Below are 9,136 nucleotides of genomic sequence, written 5' to 3' on the forward strand. Positions count from 1 at the left end.
AAAATCATGTCCAAGAACAGTCCAGGGAACAAAATACATCTATGATAAAAGGCTCTATTTATTTCCTGGCACCCCTCTCAAAGTTCTCCAAGGCATTCTTCTTTATGTATCATTCTTTTGACCATGTTCTATAACTAATTGTCTTTGGGTTTTATCACTGTGATGAGACCACAAAACTCTTAGGAAGGAAAAGGAAACTGTTTTGTTTTGCTTTGTTTTGTTGTTTTTGTTTGTTTGTTTTTGAGACAGATTTTGTATTAGTGTGTAGCTTTGGCTGTCCTGTAACTAGCTCTATAGACCAGATTGGCATCGACCTCACAGTGACACCTACTTCTGCCTCCCAAATGCTGAGATTAAAGTTGTATGCCACCACCACCCTGTGAAGGAAAGCATTCAAACCACCACGCTGATAGATTATGGGGACTTTTGAAGTTGGACTGGATGCTTCTTGTATTATGATGCATTCTACAGGACTATGGGGCCCAGGGAATGTGGTGGTTTGAATAGGATTGGCTCCCATAGGCTCATAGGGTGTGGCATTATTGGAAGTGTAGCCTTGTTGGAATAGATATGAACTTGTTGGAGGAAGTATATCACTGGAAGGTTGGGTTTTGGGGGTTCAAATGCTCAAGTCAGGTCCAGTAGCTTTCACTACCTGCTTCCTGCTTGATCCAGATGTAGAACTCGCAGCTACCTCTCCAGCACCATGTCTGATTGCATGCCACCATGCTTCCTGCCCTGAAGATACTGGACTAAACCTCTGAACTGTAATTTCTTTTCCTTTAAAAGAGTTGCTGTGGTCATGGGGTCATTAAACAGCAATAGAACTCTTACTATAGCTCCCTTCTCTTTTTTTCTTCTCCTCATGGAAACTGTTGTATAGTAATGAGGAAAATTTGATAGAGCAGTAACATCCAAACACATTTCCCCACAAAGTTTTAGTTGAACATATCTCTGGAAACTAACATCAAGATCAAGAGAAAGCAATGACTCGAAAGGTCTAAAGGGAAATACTTTTGAACATGGGTGAGACAAAAATTAAGAACATTTTGAAAATGTAAAAATGAAGAAGTTGCCACCACATATCTTGTATGTAAAAACATTTGTATCTAAATTATAACATATAAGTAAAGTTATAACCTGAAAAATGAGGCAAAAGGAGCTGAGTGTCTACCCCCATAAAAGAACAGAGAAAGCCAGAAAGAAATTATGAGCATGCACTAGAAAAGTCTATAATGTTTTTATTCGTTTGTGAATGCATTTTCAATTATACTTTTAAAGAAATGAAACAAGACAAAATGACACCCAATCCCAGTTCTAGTATCTAAGTTACTAAGTAACAAAGCTAACATTAAGTCTATAAAAAACAGTAAAAGTCTTATTTTCCTCTCAAGAAGTCCAGAGGTCAGGCAGCTCCAGAAGTAGGATGCCAAGAGCTTGCCTACATAGTTCTCTTGGTTTTGACCTCTCTGTGTGCAGGCTTCCTTCTCAGGCAATAGTAACATGATAGAAATGTTATCTGCCATTACATGTCCATGCTCACACCAATCACTAACTAGGGGAGAAGAGTATGACTAACTGATTTAGGCCAGTTAATTGCATGGTGGATTTGGTCAATTCTTTTAAGAGTAGAATAAAGAAGATGCCTATAAAAACAGGGCTCTGTGTTTAAAAAAAAAAAAAAAAAAAAAAAAAAGAGTAGTTAGGAGGTTGGAGGTAACAATTTACGTGTTCCAAACAGTTAAACATTGACACTTTAAAAAAAGCTTTAGTGGAATTGGGCATTTCTAGTTTTTACGTTTCTTATTGTTTTTTTTTTTTTTTCTTTTTCCAAAAAGCATCAGACTCTTTTCTTTGTACCCCTAATTGATTGTTGTGGTTGGTTTCAGTTAGGAACACCTTAGGTACTGTCTTGGTAAATTTAACATAGGTGGTTTTAGCTATTCTGGACAGAACTAGCTATTCTGGACAGAACTTAATGTCCTATGACAATAATTTATGAATTTTCTGAAGTGTAGTTGCAAGCCTTGCCTTGTTGTTGCCTTGGTAGTTTTAACATCCATTTGGGTAGTAAGTGAACCTTGCTGCCTATTTCAGCCTTTGAGTGTTTGTAAATACAATAATTATGTTGGCATTTTAAAAAAGAAACCCAAGACTCCTTATTCTCACTGAGTACTATCAGTAATAGGAAGATCTTGATCTCTCTCTCTCTAAGTCAAGGTTTTTACTTTATGCCTCGAATTGGTTGCTGTCATGGCTCCTTTATCTAATCAAATGTTCTGCTGTCAATACTTACCCACTTTGCCTTACCCTGACACAGTCAAACCTAAATTCCCTTTATTTGAATATTGACTTTGAATTTCAAATCATAGGCCTTTAGAGAGTCAAATCTACATCTAGATTACTTCCTTTAGTCTTAACCCTACAAACTTGTTTTCATTCTTTTGCCATCTATTCGTGTTTCTGCAGGTCCGAAGAATGTCTCATTGTAGAATTTTTTTGCTAATCGCACCTCATGTATTTATCATTCACTAAGTTAGCAGTGTCAACCAATATTTCAAACACTTCACTCGACTTTTAAATTTAATGTCATATTTCTTAAATAAATTTTACATAATAATTACCTGAATAACCATTACATGACTCAATACATATATTAGGGAAAGTTATTAAAATGAAAATTTCAATCCACATTTCACAATTTGCTTTTAGTTACAACTTAAATTTATTAACATTTAAGTAATTTTTAAAACTTCCATTATTTTATTTAAGTTTAAATGAATTTAGCATTAGCATTTTTCTAATTGATATTCTAGAATCATTCTTACATTATGTATTTCATAAGTAGAAATAGAAAGGACTGTTTGCTAACGAACATTATTTGATTATAATGTCTTATCATTGGATAATGTGGTTTGCATAGGAATAACCTCACCCTGAATGGTCATATGTTTGGATTCTTGGTTATCAGGGAATGGTGCTACTTGACAGGAGTAGACGTGGTCTCGTTGGATGAAGTGTGTCACTGGGGGAGAACTTTGGGGTTTCAAATATTCAACCTAGGCCCAGTGTCTGTCTCTGTCTACTCCTTACAAATACAGATATAGAACTTGCTACTCTTTCTTGAATACTATGCCTACCTTCACTATCATGCTTCCTGCCTTAATGATAATGGACTAACTCTCTGAACCTATAAGCCAGCCCCAATTAAATTTTTTTCTTTCTAAGAGTTGCTGTAGTCATGTTGTCGCCTCACGGCTTTAGAAACCATAAGAGTGAGTATTGTTTCCTGACACATAGATTAGTCATGTAGGTTCATTGTGCATCTCAGAGATAAGATATGGAGAGAGACATTTCTTTTGCCATGCAGGACAAGTTACATTTCTGCTCTCTCAGTGCAGTCAATGTTGTAATAACAACCTCTGATCTTAGTGATTCAAGTCTATCTTTCAAATGATGTCCAGGTTTCTTTCAAATGATGAGGTATCTATGCTGACCCAAGGGAATTACTCTGGCAATTCTATATAAGACATCTTCAGTTATTAAAAATAAAATTAGGAGTCTCTTGGGTTGCAGAGATTACTCAGCCCATAAGATGACATATATTGCTCTTGCAGAGGACCTAAGTTAGATTCCCTGTTCCTATGTTGGATAGTCTCCCATTGACCTTTGCTTGCATCTACATACATACCCATATTTATATAGTTAAAAATAAAATAAAACTTAAATCCACTTGTCAAATTCTTTGGTTGGCCTAGAGTTAACATATATACTTCATCTCACTGGTAAACTGAGGGAGGTCTTATGTAATCTAAAATAAAGGATCTAGCCAGGTGGTGGTGGCACAGATTTTAATCCCAGAGCCTGGGAGACAGAGACAGGCAGATCTCTGTGAGCTTGAGGCCAGCCTGGACTATAGATCTACAGAGGACGTTCCAGGACAACCAGAGCTACACAGAGAAACCCTGTTTAAAAAAAAAAAAAAAAGACTAGAGTCTTCCATGTGCTTATGAGGTAAACTAGAGCAATACAATGGCCAATGTTAGCAGTATTGACTTCAGAGAAGCACTTTGTAAGAAATTCTTTAGGAGACAACCTTCAATTTGCAGCTTTCAGTATTCCTCCCTGTAAGCATTACAGCTAGGATGGAAGAGTGTCCTGGCAGCCAGGAGGTGAGGAATACCACAGAGTCACACCTCGCAACACACCGAAAGGATGGAAAAATACAGCCTAACTCTCCAGTGACCACAGGAAGCTAAAAGTTTAGAAATACTATATAAAAAGCCCTAAAAACCTCAAATTCGGGGCTGCAGAAATGGCTCAGTGGTTAAGAACACTGACTACTCTTCCAGAGGACCCAGGTTCAGTTCCCAGCACCCACATGGCAGCTCACAACTGCCTGTAACTCCAGTTCCAGGGGATCCGACACCTTCACACCAATGTGAATAAAATAAAGTTTAAAAAAAAAAAAACCCTCGAATTTCAGACCCTGTTCTCTGCTAGTAAATAGGCAAGTTCACATTCCTTGCTGTTTGTGGCAGACAGGCCCTTGAGTATGTAATCTTGGCCTAGTAAGATAACAGAAAATAAGCTAACTAACCCCTTATCTGACTTTGTAAACGGCTTGTGAAACCCCTGCCCCAGTGACCTATGTGTGGGCTTTGTTGTAAACCCTATAAAAACTGTCTCAATTCTGCCCTTGAGGTCATCAATCTGATGACTGTGGACCCCAGTACACTTGGAATAAAAATCCCTCATGCTATTTGCATCGAGACTGCTTCTAGTGAGTGATTTGGGGTGTCGCTTTTCCTGTGTGGGAGCGTGAAGATCCACGCTCTGTGGGTCTTTCAACACCTCACACAAGAGATTTATTGAGAGGGAAAAAAATAAGGATGGTGGCTGCCTCTGCTTGGGCAAGAAACAGCAGCAAACTGAACAGGATACAGGGCTTATAAAGAGTTTCTTAGAGGGATGAAATTTTTCAGGGTGGAGTTTTCTAGGGTGGAGATTTGTGGGATTTCAAATTCAGAGATTGATTGGCCTTTTTACTCTGTAGGGTGGGGGGCAAAGTCCAGCAGTTAGGGCAGTTATTCTGTGGGTGGAATGTGGCAGTTGGAGGTCCTTAGGGGAGGGGCCTGGACACTCCCTGAGACTAAGGGGGTTACACTCACAGTATGTGAGTTCAGATTGGTTGTACCAATTAAGTGTATGTATTCTCTATATACAAATTGAATAAATAACTTCACCAGAACATGCTACAGTAAAGTATATGTCACTTTTTTTTTAGTATTGGAATGCTACTATCAAAACATTTCAAATAATTTTTATTATGGAATACTGTGTTTTTGCAAAGGAATAACAGCAAACCATCTTTTCCCAAAGATGTTATTACATTTTTGTTAAATGAAAATAATTTCATAGTCAAGGGTAGCAAATACTGGGTTTCAGAAGGCTCCTTGTTATGCCAAGACTATTCAAAGTATTTAATATGTTAATTTACATTGGCCATCTTCAAGAAACTGATACAGTTTGAGGCATTTATAAAATATATGATCAAGAAACTTTCTCAAGGAGAGTCTCTATGGACTAATTAAAAAGAGATCTGTGTGAGGTTCTTTGGAAACTCTGGACTAGACATACTTTTAGACTTAATTAAAGAACAAACTATTGTGGAAAGGCAACTTCAACTTTACTGTAAAATCATGTCATGAGCAAGTACTTCTTAATGTTCCCCACAGAGCTGAGCACTGAAGAAAATTTTCCAGAAGACCAATTTGAAGAGAAGGTGATGACCTTAAAGCTGCAAGGTGCATGTTGTGTTGTTTTGTTATTCTTTGCTATGAACGTGAAGAAGTTCCAGATTAAAAAGGGATCTTGGTCACAAACACATAATATCCATGAATTAAAACATGTAGTGTGTGTGTGTGTGTGTGTGTGTGTGTGTGTGTGTGTGTGTGTGTGTGCTTGCAAAAACTCTAAAAATCCTCTTTGGATTTGTATTAAGAAGACTCATTAACTTCTGTAATTACCTGCCACTTGGGAAGTGACAGAAATGTGAATATTGAAGCTAGAATCTGGAAAATACCTTTCCACCTGTTTGGGAAGAGAGTGATAATATTTTTATAGTTATGAATTTTCCTTCATTAAGGAAATAGTGTTATCTGTAATAATTTCAGATTTCATCGTATAAGAACAACCCACTTTCCTTGCCTTTGGGTGACCCACCACCATCAACAAACCCTTCTATTCCTGTCTACAGCCAACCATTTCAGCTGTGTACTGGATCCCATCAGTCAGATTCAAAGACATTGCCCTTTCTTGTCTGTTACTAGCTTTCACTTCCCTTTAGCAGTTCACACCAGAAACCATGTCTGTTGCTGTTAACATTTCCCCCTGGAGAGATGGCTCAGTGGTTAAGAATACTGACTGGTCTTCAAGAGGACCTGGGTTCAATAACCAGCAGCTACAAGTCTGCTCCTGTTCCAAGGGATTTGACACTGTCCCGCAGGCAAATCACAAATGCATACAAAATAAAACACACAAAAGACTCCTTGGGTTTCTTTCCTCTCACTAACTGCTGCCTCATTTTTTAAATTTATTTTATATAACAAAGTCCAATTAAATGAAAACAAACATTTATACACAATATTTGGGAATTTGGGCATTGTTCTTTCCAAACTACTTCCTGCTGGTAAGGGGCTCTGTCATGGGGAATTCGAAGAAGATTCAGAAATCCTGGCTGTAGTCTGTAAGGCTGCTTTGTCCAGCTGTTTTGAATGTAGGATCACCTTGTACTCTATTTCAGGCAGTCTGGTGTGATCAAACCACATTAGTCTGGAAGGAATCCACATCTTTTCATTTTCTGTGGAAACAAAACTAGAAATCCTTTTCCCCAGTAACTTGTCCTTGAACTTAAATTTTGGAGTCAAAGCATTGTTTTTTAATTTAATTTATTATTTTACTTGTCGATCCCAGTTCCCTGTCCCTCCCTCTCTCCCTCCCTTCCTCCTTCTTCCTTTTCTCCCTCCCTCCATCCCTCCTTTTATCCTCTCTGCCCTCTCACATGCACTCTAACCACCCTCCCCTCTCATCCCCCAACCCAATTCCATATGTAGGGGAATGCCATCCAGTTGGGGTCATGTAGATTTGACAGGTCATGTGAAGTAGGGACTAGGGCTTCTCTCCTGTCTCTAGATTAAGGCAGTTATCCCTCCATGGGGGATATGTTCTCAAAGTCCTTTTGTGCACCAGGGATACATCCTGGCTCCACTGTCTGAGGTCTCTTAGACTACTCAGTCCTTCTGGCTGAGACCCATATTCAGGGGGGCCTGAGTCAGTCCCATGCTGGCTTCCCAGCTATTAGTCTAGTGGCCGTTAGCTCCTCCTTGTTCAGGTAAGCTGTCTCTATGTGCTTCTGCCGCATGGTCTTGTCCTCTCCATCTGCATCTGGGTTCTAGTTCAACTCTGTGTTTATGTATGGGTGTTTGATCCTGTTTTCAACAGGCATTAGTTGAGGGCTCCATGGAGAAGTTAGTTGTTGATCTCACTCTCCGGGAAGGGCATTTATGATAGCCTTTCTACGGAAGCTCAAATTGTTAGACCTTTCTTTGTGTTCAATTTTATCTTCAAACCAATATTGGCTCCCTCTTTTATGTTCTCTCTCTCTGTCTCTGTCTCTCTCTCTTTCCTGTCTTCTATTCCTAACCAGGCTCAATCTTCCTGGGTCGCACATGTTTTCCTTTCCTCCCCCTCATTTTCTCCTACTTCTCTCTCCATTCGCTGCCCCCCCACCACTTCACCTGAGCTCTGGGGGACTTATCCCTTCCCAGTTCTGTGAGGGACTTTATATAACTCTCTTAGAATACACCTTGTATCCTAGTTCCTCTGGTGATGTGAATTATAGGCTGGTGATCCTTTGATCTAGGTCTAAAGTTCATATATGAGTGAGTACATACTGTGTTCCTCTTTTTGTGACTGGGTTACCTCATTCAGGATGGTTTCTTCAAGTGCCATCCACTTGCCTGCGAATTTCAAGATACCATTATTTTTTTCTGCAGAGTAGTATTCCATTGTGTAGATGTGCCACATCTTCATTAACCATTCTTCAATTGAGGGGCATCTAGGTTGCTTCCAGGTTCTTGCTATTACAAATAGTGCTGCTATGAACATAGTTGAACAGATGTCTTTGTTGCATGGATGTGAATCCTTTGGGTATATGCCTAAGAGGGGGATTGCCGGGTCCTGTGGTAAACTAATTCCCATTTTCCTGATGAACTGCCATAATGATCTCCAAAATGGCTGTTTGAGTTTGCACTCCCACCAGCAGTGGAGGAGTGTTCCCCTTTCTCCACACCCTCACCAACATAAGTCATCACTGGTGTTTCTAATTTTAGCCATTCTGGCAGGAGTAAGATGGTATCTCAAAGTTGTTTTGATTTGCATTTCCCTAATAGCTAAGGATATGGATCATTTTAAGTGTCTTTCAGCCTTTTTGATTTCCTCTATTGAGAATTCTTTCTTCAGTTCTGTACCCCATTTTTTAATAGGGTTATTTGGTCTTTTGTTGACTAGTTTCTTGAGTTCTTTGTATATTTTGGAGATCAGCCCTTTGTCGGATATAGGATTGGTGAAAATATTTTCCCAGTCTGTGGGCTGCCGTTTGGTCTTGTCCACTGTGTCCTTTGCCTTACAGAAGCTTCTAAGTTTGAAGAGGTTCCATTTATTAATTGTTTCTCTCAGTGTCTGTTCCCCTGGAGTTATGTTCAAGAAGCGGTCTCCTATACCAATTTGTTCAAGGGTACCTCCTACTTTCTCTTCTAAGAGGTTCAATGTGGCTGGATTGATGTTGAGGTCTTTGATCCATTTGGACTTGAGTTTTGTGCATGGCGACAGACATGGGTCTATCTGCAGTCTTCTACACACCCTCATTCAATTGTGCCAGAACCATTTGTTGAATATGCTGTCCTCTCCCCATTGTATAATTTTAGCTGTTTTGTTGCAAATCAGGTGTTCATAGGTGCATGGGTTAATATCAGGATTTTCAATTTGATTCCATTGGTCTACCTGTCTATTTTTATGCCAATACTAGGCTGTTTTCAGAACTATAGCTCTGTAGTAGTGCTTAAAGTCAGGAATG

The sequence above is a fragment of the Phodopus roborovskii genome, unplaced genomic scaffold, assembly GCF_943737965.1.
Source record: "Phodopus roborovskii unplaced genomic scaffold, PHOROB, whole genome shotgun sequence".
In the NCBI taxonomy this organism is placed as follows: domain Eukaryota; kingdom Metazoa; phylum Chordata; class Mammalia; order Rodentia; family Cricetidae; genus Phodopus; species Phodopus roborovskii.